Source organism: Pongo abelii, chromosome 1 (genome assembly GCF_028885655.2).
Source record: "Pongo abelii isolate AG06213 chromosome 1, NHGRI_mPonAbe1-v2.0_pri, whole genome shotgun sequence".
NCBI classification, from domain to species: Eukaryota; Metazoa; Chordata; class Mammalia; order Primates; family Hominidae; genus Pongo; species Pongo abelii.
Window position 1 is genome coordinate 205001418 of NC_071985.2, and position 12623 is coordinate 205014040.

General features: G+C 46.1%; 1 protein-coding gene across 6 annotated transcripts in view; it reads left to right on the forward strand.

Annotated features, from left to right (window-relative positions):
- TAF12 (TATA-box binding protein associated factor 12) overlaps positions 1–12623 on the forward strand; it is a 57411-nt gene that overhangs the window by 3560 nt on the left and 41228 nt on the right. For 2 of the 6 annotated variants that reach the window (XM_063713891.1, XM_054538773.2), the window contains exon 2: positions 11827–11941. The exons of 3 other annotated variants lie outside the window; for them this stretch is intronic. The gene's annotated coding sequence lies outside the window, so the exon portion shown is untranslated. The remainder of the gene's footprint in view (positions 1–11826; positions 11942–12623) is intronic. One more of the 6 variants, XM_063713904.1, reaches the window with a different exon arrangement.

The following is a 12623-nucleotide window of genomic DNA, read 5'->3' on the forward strand; positions in this document are numbered from 1 at the left end:
ATTTCATTTGTGGCTCTAGTGTTGACTTATTATAATAGGACTTCAAAATACCCGATCAGAAAATCATTGCATTATAATTAGAGCCGATAGGAACAAAGGACAAAAGGACATATTACCTTTTTTTGTGTGTGTGTGTGAGACGGAGTTTCGCTCTTTCACTCTTGTTGCCCAGGCTGGAGAGCAGTGGTGCGATCTTGGCTCACTCCAACCTCCGCCTCCTGGGTTCAAGCGATTCTCCTGCCTCAGCCTCCCATGTAGCTGGGATTACAGGCGTGCGCCACCATGCCTGGCTAATTTTTGTATTTTTAGTAGAGACGGGTTTCACCATGTTGGTCAGGCATGTCTTGAACTCCTGACCTCAGATGATCGCCTGCCTCGGCCTCCCAGAAGGTGGGAGGTGGAAGTTGCAGTGAGCCGAGATCACACCACTGCACTCCAGCCTGGGCAACAGAGCAAGACTCTGTCTTAAAAAATTAAAATAGGCCAGGCTGGGCGCGGTGGCTCACGCCGGTAATCCCAGCACTTTTAGAGGCCGAGGTGGGCGGATCACGACGTCAGGAGATCGAGACCACGGTGAAACCCCGTCTCTACTAAAAATACAAAAAAAATTAGCTGGGCGCGGGCACCTGTAGTCCCAGCTACTCGGGAGGCTGAGGCAGGAGAATGGCGTGAACCAGGGAGGCGGAGCTTGCAGTGAGCAGAGATTGCGCCACTGCACACTGCACTCCAGCCCAGGCGACAGAGCAAGGCTCCGTCTCAAAAAAAAAAATTGGGCCAGGTGCGGTGGCTCATGCCTGTAATCCTAGCACTTTGGGAGGCTGATGTGGGCAGATCACCTGAGGTCAGGAGTTCGAGACCAGCCTGGCCAACATGGTAAAACCTCGTCTCTACTAAAAATATAAAAATCAGCTGGACATAGTGGCGTGTGCCTGTAATCCCAGCTACCTGGGAGGCTAAGGCAGGACAATCGCTGGAACCCGGGAGGCAGAGGCTGCAGTGAGCCGATATCGCGCCACTCCAGCCTGGGTGACAGAGCGAGACTCTGTCTCAAAAAAAAAAAAAATTAAAATAGACCGGGCGCGGTGGCTTATGCCTGTAATCCCAGCACTTTGGGAGGCCGAGGCGGGCAGATCACCTGAGGTTGGGAGTTCGAGACCAGCCTGACCAACATGGAGAAACCCCATCTCTACTAAACATACAAAATTAGCTGGGCGTGGTGACCCATGCCTATAATCCCAGCTACTCGGGAGGCTGAGGCAGGAGAATCCTTTGAACCTGAGAGGCGGAGGTTGTGGTGAGCCGAGATTGCCCCTTTGCACTCCAGCCTGGGTGACAAGAGTGAGACTCTGTCTCAAAAAATAAAATAAAATAAAATACAAAAAATAACTGGATGTGGTGGCAGACACCTGTAATCCCAGCTACTCAGGAGGCTGAGGCAGGAGAATCACTTGAACCCAGGAGGCGGAGGTTGCAGTGAGCCAAGATTGTGCCACTGCACTCCAGCCTGAGCGACAGAGCGAGACTCCATCTCTAAAAAAAAATAATAATTAAAAAATATATAGGAATGGGGTCTCACTACATTACCCAGGCTGGTCTCAAACTCCTGTCATCAAGTGATCCTCCTGCATCTGCCTCCCGAAGTGCTGGGATTGTAGGCATGAACCATGACACCTGGCGAAGACATACTACTTTTGATTGGGATTCTTTATGGAAAGCCCTAAAATATTTTGTAGGCACTATATCAGCAATGTTTACAGGCTGCACTGTGAAACAGGTGTGTTGGAGGCAGACAGACTTTGAAATCTCTATGTATGGACTTAATTTAAGTCAGACAGGGAGGGTAAAGAGGGCAAAAATGAAAAAAAGAGAATCTTTTTTCTGGAGACGGAGTCTCACTCTGTCACCCAGGCTGGAGTGCAGTGGTGTGATCTCGGCTCACTGCAACCTCCACCTCCCGGGTTCAAGCACTTCTCCTACCTCAGCCTCCCGAGTAGCTGGGACTATAAGTGCACGCCACCATGCCCGGCTATTTTTTGTATTTTTAGTAGAGACAGGGTTTCACCATATTGGTCAGGCTGGTCTTGAACTCCTGACCTCGTGATCCGCCTGCCTCGGCCTCCCAAAGTTCTAGGATTACAGGCGTGAGCCACTGCGCCCGGCCTTTACACTGATTTTTAATGCTGAAAGGGACTTTAGAATTTGCCTGGTCTGGCCAGAGGCGGAGGTTGCAGTGAACCAAGATCGTGCCACTGCGCTGGAGCCTGGGTGACAGAGCAAAACTCTGTCTCGAAGAAAAGATAAAAAGAATTTGCCTGGGCCAACTCCTAATTACAGATGTGGAAATTGACCAAAGATGGCATCCAGCCCTCTTGATTTGGGTTTTCCACAGTACCTCTCATCAGCCTCCTGCTGACCACTTGTTGTTACCATTTTTTTCCAATCCACCATTCTTTTGTTAATCTCTGAAGTCATAAAGAACACTTATATGGTGCCAGCACGCGTGGATATGTGTGCTGGGTTAGCAGCAGGATGGGTGAAACACTGGTATTTTTTGAGAGATGGGGTCTTGCTTTATTTTCCAGGCTGGAGCATGGTGGCTGGCCGCAGGCCTATCACTACAGCCTCGCACTCCTAGGCTCAAGCCATTCCGTCACCTCAGACCTCATAGTAGCTGGGACTATACGTGTGCTCCACTGCATTGAGCAGTATGTTGATTTTTTTTTTTTCCCTGAGACAGGGTCTTGCTTTGTCACCCACGCTGGAGTGCAGTGGTGCCATCACATCTCACTACTGCATCAACCTCCTGGGCTCAAGCGATCCTCCCGCCTCAACCTCCCAAGTAGCTGCGACCACAGCTGCATGCCACCACGCCTGGCTAATTTTTTGATTTTTTTTTTTTATTCGTAGTGATGAGATCTCACTATGTTGCCCAGGCTGGTCTCAAACTCCTAGGCTCAAGTGATCCTCCCGCTCAGCCTGCCAAACTGCTAGAATTATAGGTGTGAGCCACCAAGCCCACCCTGTACTTCATTATTAACTTAATTTTTTCAAATGAGAAAATTGAGGCATAAAGAGATTATGTAACTTGCTCAATACAGCTGAAAACTGGTACAGTTGGTACTTAAACCCAGATACTGCTACCATGGTTCATATCCTTGACCACTGTACTATACACTATACTACCTTTTGTTGATGTTAGAGACAGGATCTTTTTGTGTTGCCCAGGCTGGTCTCCAACTCCTAACCTCAAACAATCCTCCCATGTTGTCCTCCCAGAGTTCTGGGATTACAGACGTGGGGTCCCACATGTGGCCTATACTGCCTTTTTGATAAGTCAAAAGCAGCTGGAGCCTCAACTAACCAATCCTAATTGCACACTGGAAAAAAATCTTGCATTTCTGTTGCTCTCGAGTCTCACAGACTGCAAATAATTGATCCTTTTTAGCTTATTTAGGCTGGGAAATATGAGCTCATTTAGATACATTTAGAGGCCAGAGAGGAAAGAAACAGCCAGGTAGAAAAACCAGTCATTAAGTGAAGTCATGCACCACAGTATAGGGCTTTTATGCCATCAGGCCAGTCCTCTTGATTCCAGTATTTTGCTTAAATAATAAATTACTAAACATTTCAGAGGTAAAAAAAGGTTTTGGAGGCTACCTTGTCTTCTGTTCCCCTTTCTCTTCACCTTTGTTTTGTTTAAAAAAAAAAAAAAAACAGTTAATGGAATAGATGCACAGAGAATACCAGGGTCTTACAACTATTGCCAAGGTCTCCTTAATTCCTACCCTGTGAAAAATTAGATCCTCTCAATACAATAATAGGGTTGCAGCTAGACTTCTGTTTGAAGTACAAGGTTGTTAAAAGGGAAGCAATTAGGGCTTGTCATCCTCAGCCAGTCAACCACAGTTTAAAAGGAGGGAGGATAGGCCGGGCGCAGTGGCTCATGCCTGTAATCCCACCACTTTGGGAGGCTGAGGTGGGCGGATCACGAGTTCAGGAGATTGAGACCATCCTGGCTAATACAGTGAAACCCCATCTCTACTAAAAATACAAAAAATTAGCCGAGTGTGGTGGCAGGCGCCTGTAGTCCCAGCTACTCAGGAGGCTGAGGCAGGAGAATGGCACAAGCCTGGGAGGTAGAGCTGGCAGTGAGCCAAGATTGCGCCACTGCACTCCAGCCTGGGTGACATAGCGAGACTCCATCCAAAAAAAAAAGAAAAAAAAAGGAGGGAGGATAGATGTGGTTTTATTTATTTATTTATTTTTTTTTTGAGACGGAGTCTTGCTCTGTCACCCAGGCTGGAGTGCAGTGGCGCGACCTCAGCTCACTGCAAGCTCCACCTCCCGGGTTCGCGCCATTTTCCTGCTTCAGCCTCCCGAGTAGCTGGGACTACAGGCACCCGCCACCACGCCTGTCTAATTTTTTGTATTTTTTTTTTTTTTTAGTAGAGATGGGGTTTTACCCTGTTAGCCAGGATGGTCTTGATCCTGACCTCGTGATCCGCCTGCCTCGGCCTCCCAAAGTGCTGGGATTACAGGTGTGAGCCACCACACCTGGCCTACTTATTTATTTTTGAGATGGAGTTTTGCTCTTGTTGCCCAGGCTGGAGTGCAATGGCGTGATCTCGGCTCACTGCAACCTCCACCTCCCGGGTTCAAACGATTCTCCTGCCTTAGCCTCCTGAGTAGCTGGGATTACAGGAATACCCCACCATGCCCGGCTAATTTTGTGTTTTTAGTAGAAATGGGATTTCTCCATGTTGGTTGGGCTGGTCTCAAACTCCCTACCTCAGGTGATCTGCCCACCTCGGCCTCCCAAAGTGTTGGGATTACAGGCGTGAGCCACTGCACCTTGCTTAGATGGGGTTATTTAAATTGAACTCTAACCCATACAATCGTGTTTTGATAGAATTATTAAGTATTTTCAACTACAGATCACTGGGGGATGGACTTTCCATATTTACTTTGTGAATCATAGCACACAATTTCTATATAGTAGGTAATAGTAAGGGTTAATTATTACTGTTCTCTCAAACTGTCCCACAGTTAATGCCTGTTTTTTGTGGGGGTTTTTTTTTTTTTTTTTGAGATGGAGTCTCGCTCTGTCACCCAAGCTGGAGTGCAGTATGATCTTGGCCCACTGCAACCCCTGTCTCCCGAGTTCAAGCAATTGTCCTGCCTTAGCCTCCTAAGTAGCTGAGATTACAGGTGAGCACCACCACGCCTGGCTCATTTTTTTGTATTTTTAGTAGAGACGGAGTTTCACCGTGTTGGTCAGGATGGTCTCGAACTCCTGACCTTGTGATCCACCTGTTTCAGCCTCCCAAAGTGCGGGGATTACAGGCGTGAGCCACTGTGCCCAGCCAGTTAATGCCTGTTTTTGTTTTTGATTTTTATTTATTTTTTATTTATTTTTTTGAGACAGAGTCTCACTCTGTCACCCAGGCTGGGTTGCAGTGGCGCAATCTCAGCTAACTGCAACCTCCACCTCCTGGGTTCAAGTGATTCTCCTGCCTCAGCCTCCCAAATAGCTGGGATTACAGGCACGCGCCACCACACCTGGCAAAATTTTTTTTTTTTTTTTTTTTTTTTTTTTTGAGATGGAGTTTTGCTCTCATTGCCCAGGCTGGAGTGCAATGGCACGATCTTGGCTCACCGGAACCTCTGCCTCCCGGATTCTAGCGATTCTCCTGCCTCAGCCTCCCGAGTAGCTGGGATTACAGGCATGCGCCACCATGCCCAGCTAATTTTTGTATTTTTAGTAGAGACGGGGTTTCACCATGTTGGTCAGGCTGGTTTAGAACTCCCAACCTTGGATGATCCACCCACCTCGGCCTCCCAAAGTGCTGGGATTACAGGTGTGAGCCAGCATACCCGGCTAATTTTTGTATTTTTAGTAGAGACGGGGTTTCACCATGTTAGCCAAACTGGTCTCGAACTCCTGACCTCAAGTGATCTGCCCGCCTCAGCCTCCCAAAGTGCTGGGATTACAGGCATGAGCCACTGCACCTGGCCCTGTTTTACTTTTTAAAATTTATTTTTGGTTGGGTACAGTGTCTCATGCCTATAATCCCAGCACTTTGGGAGGCTGAGGCAGGTGGATCACCTGAGGTCGGGAGTTCAAGACCAGCCTGGCCAACATGACGAAATGTCATCTCTACTAAAAAATGCAAAAATTAGCCCGGCATGGTAGCCCATGCCTGTAATCCCAGCTACTCTGGAGGCTGAGGCAGTAGAATCGCTTGAACTCGGGAGGCAGAGGTTACAGTGAGCCAAGATTGGGCTCCTGTACTCTGGCCTGGGCAACAGAGTGAGATTGTCTCAAAAACAAACAAACAAACAAAAAAAGTAGGCCGGGCTTGGAAGTGCATGCCCTGTAATCCCAGCACTTTGGGAGGCCGAGGCAAGTGGATCACCTGAGGTCAGGAGTTCGCAACCAGCCTAACATGGTGAAACCCCTATTGTACTAAATACAAAAAAAAAATAGCTGGGCATGGTGGTGTATGCCTGTAATCCGAGCTACTTGGGAGGCTGAGACAGGAGAATTGCTTGTACCTGGCAGGCGGAGTTTGCAGTGAGCTGAAATCACTCGATTGCACTCCAGCTTGGGCAACAAAGCGGAACTCCACCAAAAAAATACATTTTTTTAAAATTTATATACAATAAAATTATTATGGGGTACAGTCATAACTCATAGAATATGACAAATATATACTGTCATGTAAGCACTACAACACTCAAGATACAGAACAATTTCACCCCCCACCTCTACAGATTTAATCATGCTGCTCCTTTGTAGTCAAACGCTCCTCTGCCCCAGACTCCTTAACAGCCACTGATCTGTTTTCCATCCCTATAACTGTTTTTTTCCAGAGTGGCCTATAAATGGAATTATACAGCCATTTGAGCCTTGCCTTTTTCACTTAGTATGATACATTTGAGATTCATCTATGTTGTTGCATGTGTCAGTAGTCTTTTTGTTGTTGTTATTGTTGAGACAGTCTTACTCTGCTGCCCAGGCTGGAGTGCAATGGTGCGATCTCTGCACACTGCAACTTCCACCTCCCGGGTTGAAGCAATTCTCCTGCCTCAGCCTCCCGAGTAGATGCAATGGTGTAATCTTGGCTCACTGCAACCTCCGCCTCCCAGGTTCAAGCAGTTCTCCTGCCTCAGCCTTCCGAGTAGGTGGGATTACAGGCACATGCCACCATGCCAGGCTAATTTTTGTATTTTTAGTAGAGAGAGGGTTTTACCATGTTGGCCAGGCTGGTCTCAAATTCCTGATCTCAGGTGATCCACCTGCCTTGGCCTCCCAAATTGCTGGGATTGCAGATGTGAGCCACTGCACCTGACCTTTCCTTTCTATTTCTGAGTATTCCATTGAATGGATATACCATAATTTGTTTATTCACCATTTGAAGGACATGTGGATTGTTTTCGGTTTTTGGTAGTTGTGAATGATGTTGCTATAAATATTTATGAACAGATTTTTGTGTGAATGTAAGTTTTCATTTCTCTACAGTAAGTACCTAGGAGTGGGATTGCTGAGTCATATAAGTATACATTTAACTTTAGAAGAAACTACTGAACTGTCTTCAAGAAAAACTATACCATTTTACATTCACACCAGCAATGTATGAGGGTTTCAGTTCCTTTGTATCCTCTCCAGCACTTGTTTTTGTTTTTAAATTTTAGCTATTTTATATAGGTATATCATGTTTTTTAAAATTTGCATTTTCCTGGTGACAAATGATATTGAACATCTTTTCATGTGCCTATTTGCCATTTGTTTATCTTTGATGAAGGGTCTGCTCAGATCTTTTGCCCTTTAAAATAAATAAAGAGTCAGGGTCTCATTATGTTACCTAGCCTTGTCTCAAACTCCTTAGCTTAAGCAATCCTCCTGCCTTGGCCTCCCAAAGTACTGGGATTACATGCATGAGCCATCATGCCCAGTCTGCCCATTTTCTTTTTTTTTTGGAGAGATGGAGTCTTGCTCTGTTGCCCAGGCTGGACTACAGTGGTGCAGTCTCAACTCACGGTAACCTCCACCTCCCGGGTTTCAGTGATTCTCCTGCCTCAGCTTCCCAAGTAGCTGGGACTATAGGTGTGCGCCAACACACCCAGCTAGTTTTTGTATTTTTTAGTAGAGACAGGGCTTCACTATATGTTGGCCAGGCTGGTCTCGAACTCCTGACCTCAGGTGATCCGCCTGCCTTGGCCTCCCAAAGTACTGGGATTACAGGCGTGAGCCACCATGCCCGGCCGAGTCTGCCCATTTTCTAAATTGGGTTGTTATTTTCTTATTGTTGAATTTTGAAAATAAAATTTTTTCCCTCCCCCACTAGCCTTTGCACTGAAATTTCTTTATATGTGCTGTATAGAAGTCATTTGTTGGATATGTGATTTATAAATATTTTCTCCTAATCTATGACATATCTTTTTTTTGTTGTTGTTGTTGGAGACGGAGTCTCACTCTATCACCCAGGATGGAGTGAGTGCAGTGGCATGGTCTCGGCTCACTGCAACCTCTGCCTCCCGGGTTCAAGTAATTCTCTGCCTCAGCCTCCCGAGTAGCTGGGATTATAGGCTCCCACCACTATGCCCTGCTAATTTTTTTGTGTTTTTAGTAGAGACAGGGTTTTGCCATCTTGGCCAGGTTGGTCTGGAACTCCTGACCTTGTGATCTGCCCACGTCGGCCTCCCAAAGTTCTGGGATTACAGGTGTGAGCCACCACGCCTGGCCCAACTTATCTTCTTACTGTCTTTTGCAGAGCAGAAGTTTTACATTTTGATTAAGTCCACTTTATCAGTTCTTTGCTTTTGTGGATTGTGCTTTTGATGTTGTATCTAAGAACTCTGACTAACCCGTGTTTTCTTCAAGAAGTTGTATATTTTTACATTAGGTATATGATCAGTTTTGAATTTTTTTTTTTTTTTTTGAGACAGAGTCTCGCTCTGTCACCTAGGCTGGAGTGCAGTGGCGTGATCTCGGCTCACTGCAACCTCCACCTCCCGGGTTCAAGCGATTCTCCTGCCTCAGCCTCCTGAGTAGCTTAGATTACAGGCGCACGCCACCACGCCCAGCTAATTTTTATATTTTTAGTAGAGACGGGTTTCACCATGTTGGTCAGGCTGGTCTCAAACTCCTGACCTCATGATCTGCCCACCTCGGCCTCCAAAGTGCTGAGATTACAGGCGTGAGCCACTGTACCTGGCCCTGAACTTATTTTTGTATAAATGTGAGATAGGCTGGGCATGGAGGCTTGTGCCTATAATCCCAGCACTTGGGGAGGCTGAGGCAGGAGGATCGCTTGAGCCCAAGAGTTTGAGAGCAGCCTGGGCAACATGGTGAGACCCTCTCTCTACAAAAAATAAAAAATATAAAATGAGCTGGGCATGGTGGTGCATGCCTGTAGTTCCAGCTTCTGAGGGAGCTGAGGTGGGAGGATAGCTTGAGTCCAGCTGGTTGAGGCTGTAGTGAGCTATGATTGCACCACTGCACTCCAGCCTGGGCCACAAAGTAAGACCCATCTCTAAAAAATAAACAGGTTAGAGTTGGGTGTGGTGCCTTGCGCATATAACCCCAGCTATTTGGGAAGCTGAGGGGAGAAGACTGATAGAGGCAAAGAGTTCAGAGCCATCCTGGGCAACATAGCAAGACACCGTGTCTAAAAAAAAATAGAAAAATTAACCAGGTGTGGTTTGCACTTGTAGCCCCAGCTACTCAAGAGGCTGACGCAAGATTATTGCTTGAGCCCAGGATTTTGGGGGTGCAGTGAGCTGTGATTTCACCACTGCACTCCAGCCTGGGCAACAGCAAGATCCTATCTCTGCAAACAAAAAACTCAAGGCCTGGTGCAGTGGCTCACGCCTGTAATCCCAGCACTGTGGGAGGCCGAGGTGGGTGGATCACTTGAGGTTGGGAGTTCGAGACCAGCCTGGCCAACATGGGAAAACCCCATCTCTACTAATAATACAAAAAAATTAGCCAGGCGTGTTGGTATGTGCCTGTAATCCCAGATGCTCAGGAGGCTGAGGCAGGAAAATTGCTTGAACCCGGGAGGCCGAGGTTGCAGTGAGCCAAAATCATGGCCACTGTATTCCAGCCTGGGTGACAGAGTGAAACTGTTTCTCAGAAACAAAAAACAGGAAGAAAAGGGTGAGTATGATCTATTTCTTCAGAGAAAAAAATCCAAATAGTAGTTTATCTTAATTTTTTCCATAGGTAACATATGCAATAATACAGGATTTAGGGTGTACAGTGAAAAATAAGACGCTCTTGGTCCCATAGGCCACCCAGATACCACCATTCCCCCACCTCCCTCTGTTATCAGTTTCTTATGTATCTTGCCAGGAATAATTTATGAATTTAAACTGTATGTCTGTGTATGTGTGTTTTATTTATTTATTTATTTGAGACGGAGTCTTGCTCTGTCGCCCCAGCTAGAGTGCAGTGGCGCAATCTTGGCTCATTGCAACCTCTGCCTCTCCATTCAAGCGATTCTCCTGCCTCAGCCTCCCAAATAGCTGGGATTACAGGCGCCCGCCAATGCGCCTGATTAATTTTTTATTATTAGTAGAGAGGGGGTTTCTCCATGTTGGTCAGGCTGGTCTTGAGCTGCCAACCTCAGGTGATCCGCCCGCCTTGGCCTCCTAAAGTGCCGGGATTGTAGGCATGAACCACCGCATCCGGCAATACATGTGTTTTAATAAACGGTAACAAAATATTCTCCCATTCTATACTTTGCTTTCATTCATTGAACAATTTCTCTTGGAGACCATTTCATGAGCCTCCTCATTTGTTTTTTTTTAAAAAAGTCTTTATTTAAATCATTCACATTTCACACAAATCACCGATTTAAAGTGTATGATTCTGTGGGGGTTTTTTTGTTTTTAATACAATTAGGGTTGGCAACCATCACCACAATGTAATTTTAGATCATTTTTGTATCCCGTAAAAGAAACCGTATACCCATTAGCAGCCAGTCTCTATTCCTCTCCTACATGCCCTGGCCGTAGGCAATAACTAATCTACTTTCTGTCTATGGGTTTGCCTATTCTGGACAATTTCATATAAATGTAATCATACAATATGTGTTTTTTTTGTGACTAGCTTTTTAGGGTTTTTTTGAGACAGAATCTCGCTCCGTCACCCAGGCTGGAGTGCAGTGGCGCAATCTCGGCTCACTGCAACCTCTACCTCCTGAGTTCAAGCCATTCTCATGCCTTGGCCTCCCAAGGGATTACAGGCGCCCCCACCACCCACCACCACCACCCACCACCATGTCTGGCTAATTTTTACATTTTTTTTAGTAGAGATGGGGTTTCACCATATTTATCAGGCTGGTCTCGAGCTCAGGTTTTCCTTTCTGTAGGATAAATATCTAGTAGTACACTGTTTTTCCTGGGAGCTGGAGGGGTGTTTGATTTATTGTTCTTAGTTGTAGTATAATTTACATACAGTAAAATGCACAGATCTTGAATGTTCAATGGGAGGAGTTTGACAGTTGTATAAGCCTATGTATTACCACCCACTCAAATGTGTTACAGTTTTAAAATCTTACCATATCAAGAAATAGTTTAGAACCTAAGGGTAGTGTTAGTCTGGCACCAGGGGGTGTCTGGTTATCATCTGCTTTTGTTTCGTTTAGTTTTTATAGGAAGAAATAGTTTGCTTAGCCAGAATTATTTAAAATTCAGAAGTATTGTTTGCTTTTCAGCAAGGTCAGTGACAGCAGTAAATTTTTGTCGAGTTTCTTAGGGAGAAACTGATTTTTCCCCTTCTCCAGAGGTTCCACTTACTTTTTTTTTTTTTTTTTTGAGGGAGTGCAGTGGTGCAATCTCGGCTCACTGTAAGCTCCGCCTCCTGGGTTCACACCATTCTCCTGCCTCAGCTTCCCGAGTAGCTGGGACTACAGGCACCCGCCACCACGCCCAGGTAATTTTTTGTATTTTTAGTAGAGACAGGGTTTCACCGTGTTAGCCAGGATGGTCTTGATCTCCTGACCTTGTCATCCGCCCGCCTCGGCCTCCCAAAGTGCTGCGATTACAAGCGTGAGCCACCACGCCCGGCCTCTTTTTTTTTTTTTCTTTGAGATGGAGTCTCACTCTGTTGCCCAGGCTGGAGTGCAGTGGCCTTATCTCAGCTCACTGCAACCTCTGCCTTCCAGGTTCAAGTGATTCTCGTGTGTCAGCCTCCTGAGTAGCTCGGATTACAAGCACGTGCCACCATGCCTGGCTAATTTTTATATTTTTAGTAGAGATGGGGGTTTCACCATGTAGGCCAGGCTGGTCTCGAACCCCTGACCTCAAGTGATCCACGCACATTGGCCTCCCACAGTGCTGGGATTACAGGCGTGAGCCACTGCACCCAGCCTCCATTTATTTCATTAAAGTGACTGCTGTTGGAGCTATTTCTTAAGGTTATTTCCTGATTTCATCCAACCTCACTGGAAACAACAAAAAAAGAAAAAAAATCCTAATTTGGTATGTGAATATTCATATTTGGTACTATGTAGATAGGCCATATTTTTTGTCTCCAGATCTTTAAAAAAAAATTTTTTTTTTTTTTGAGATGGAGTTTCGCCCTTGTCGCGCAAGCTAGAGTGCAACGGTGCGAT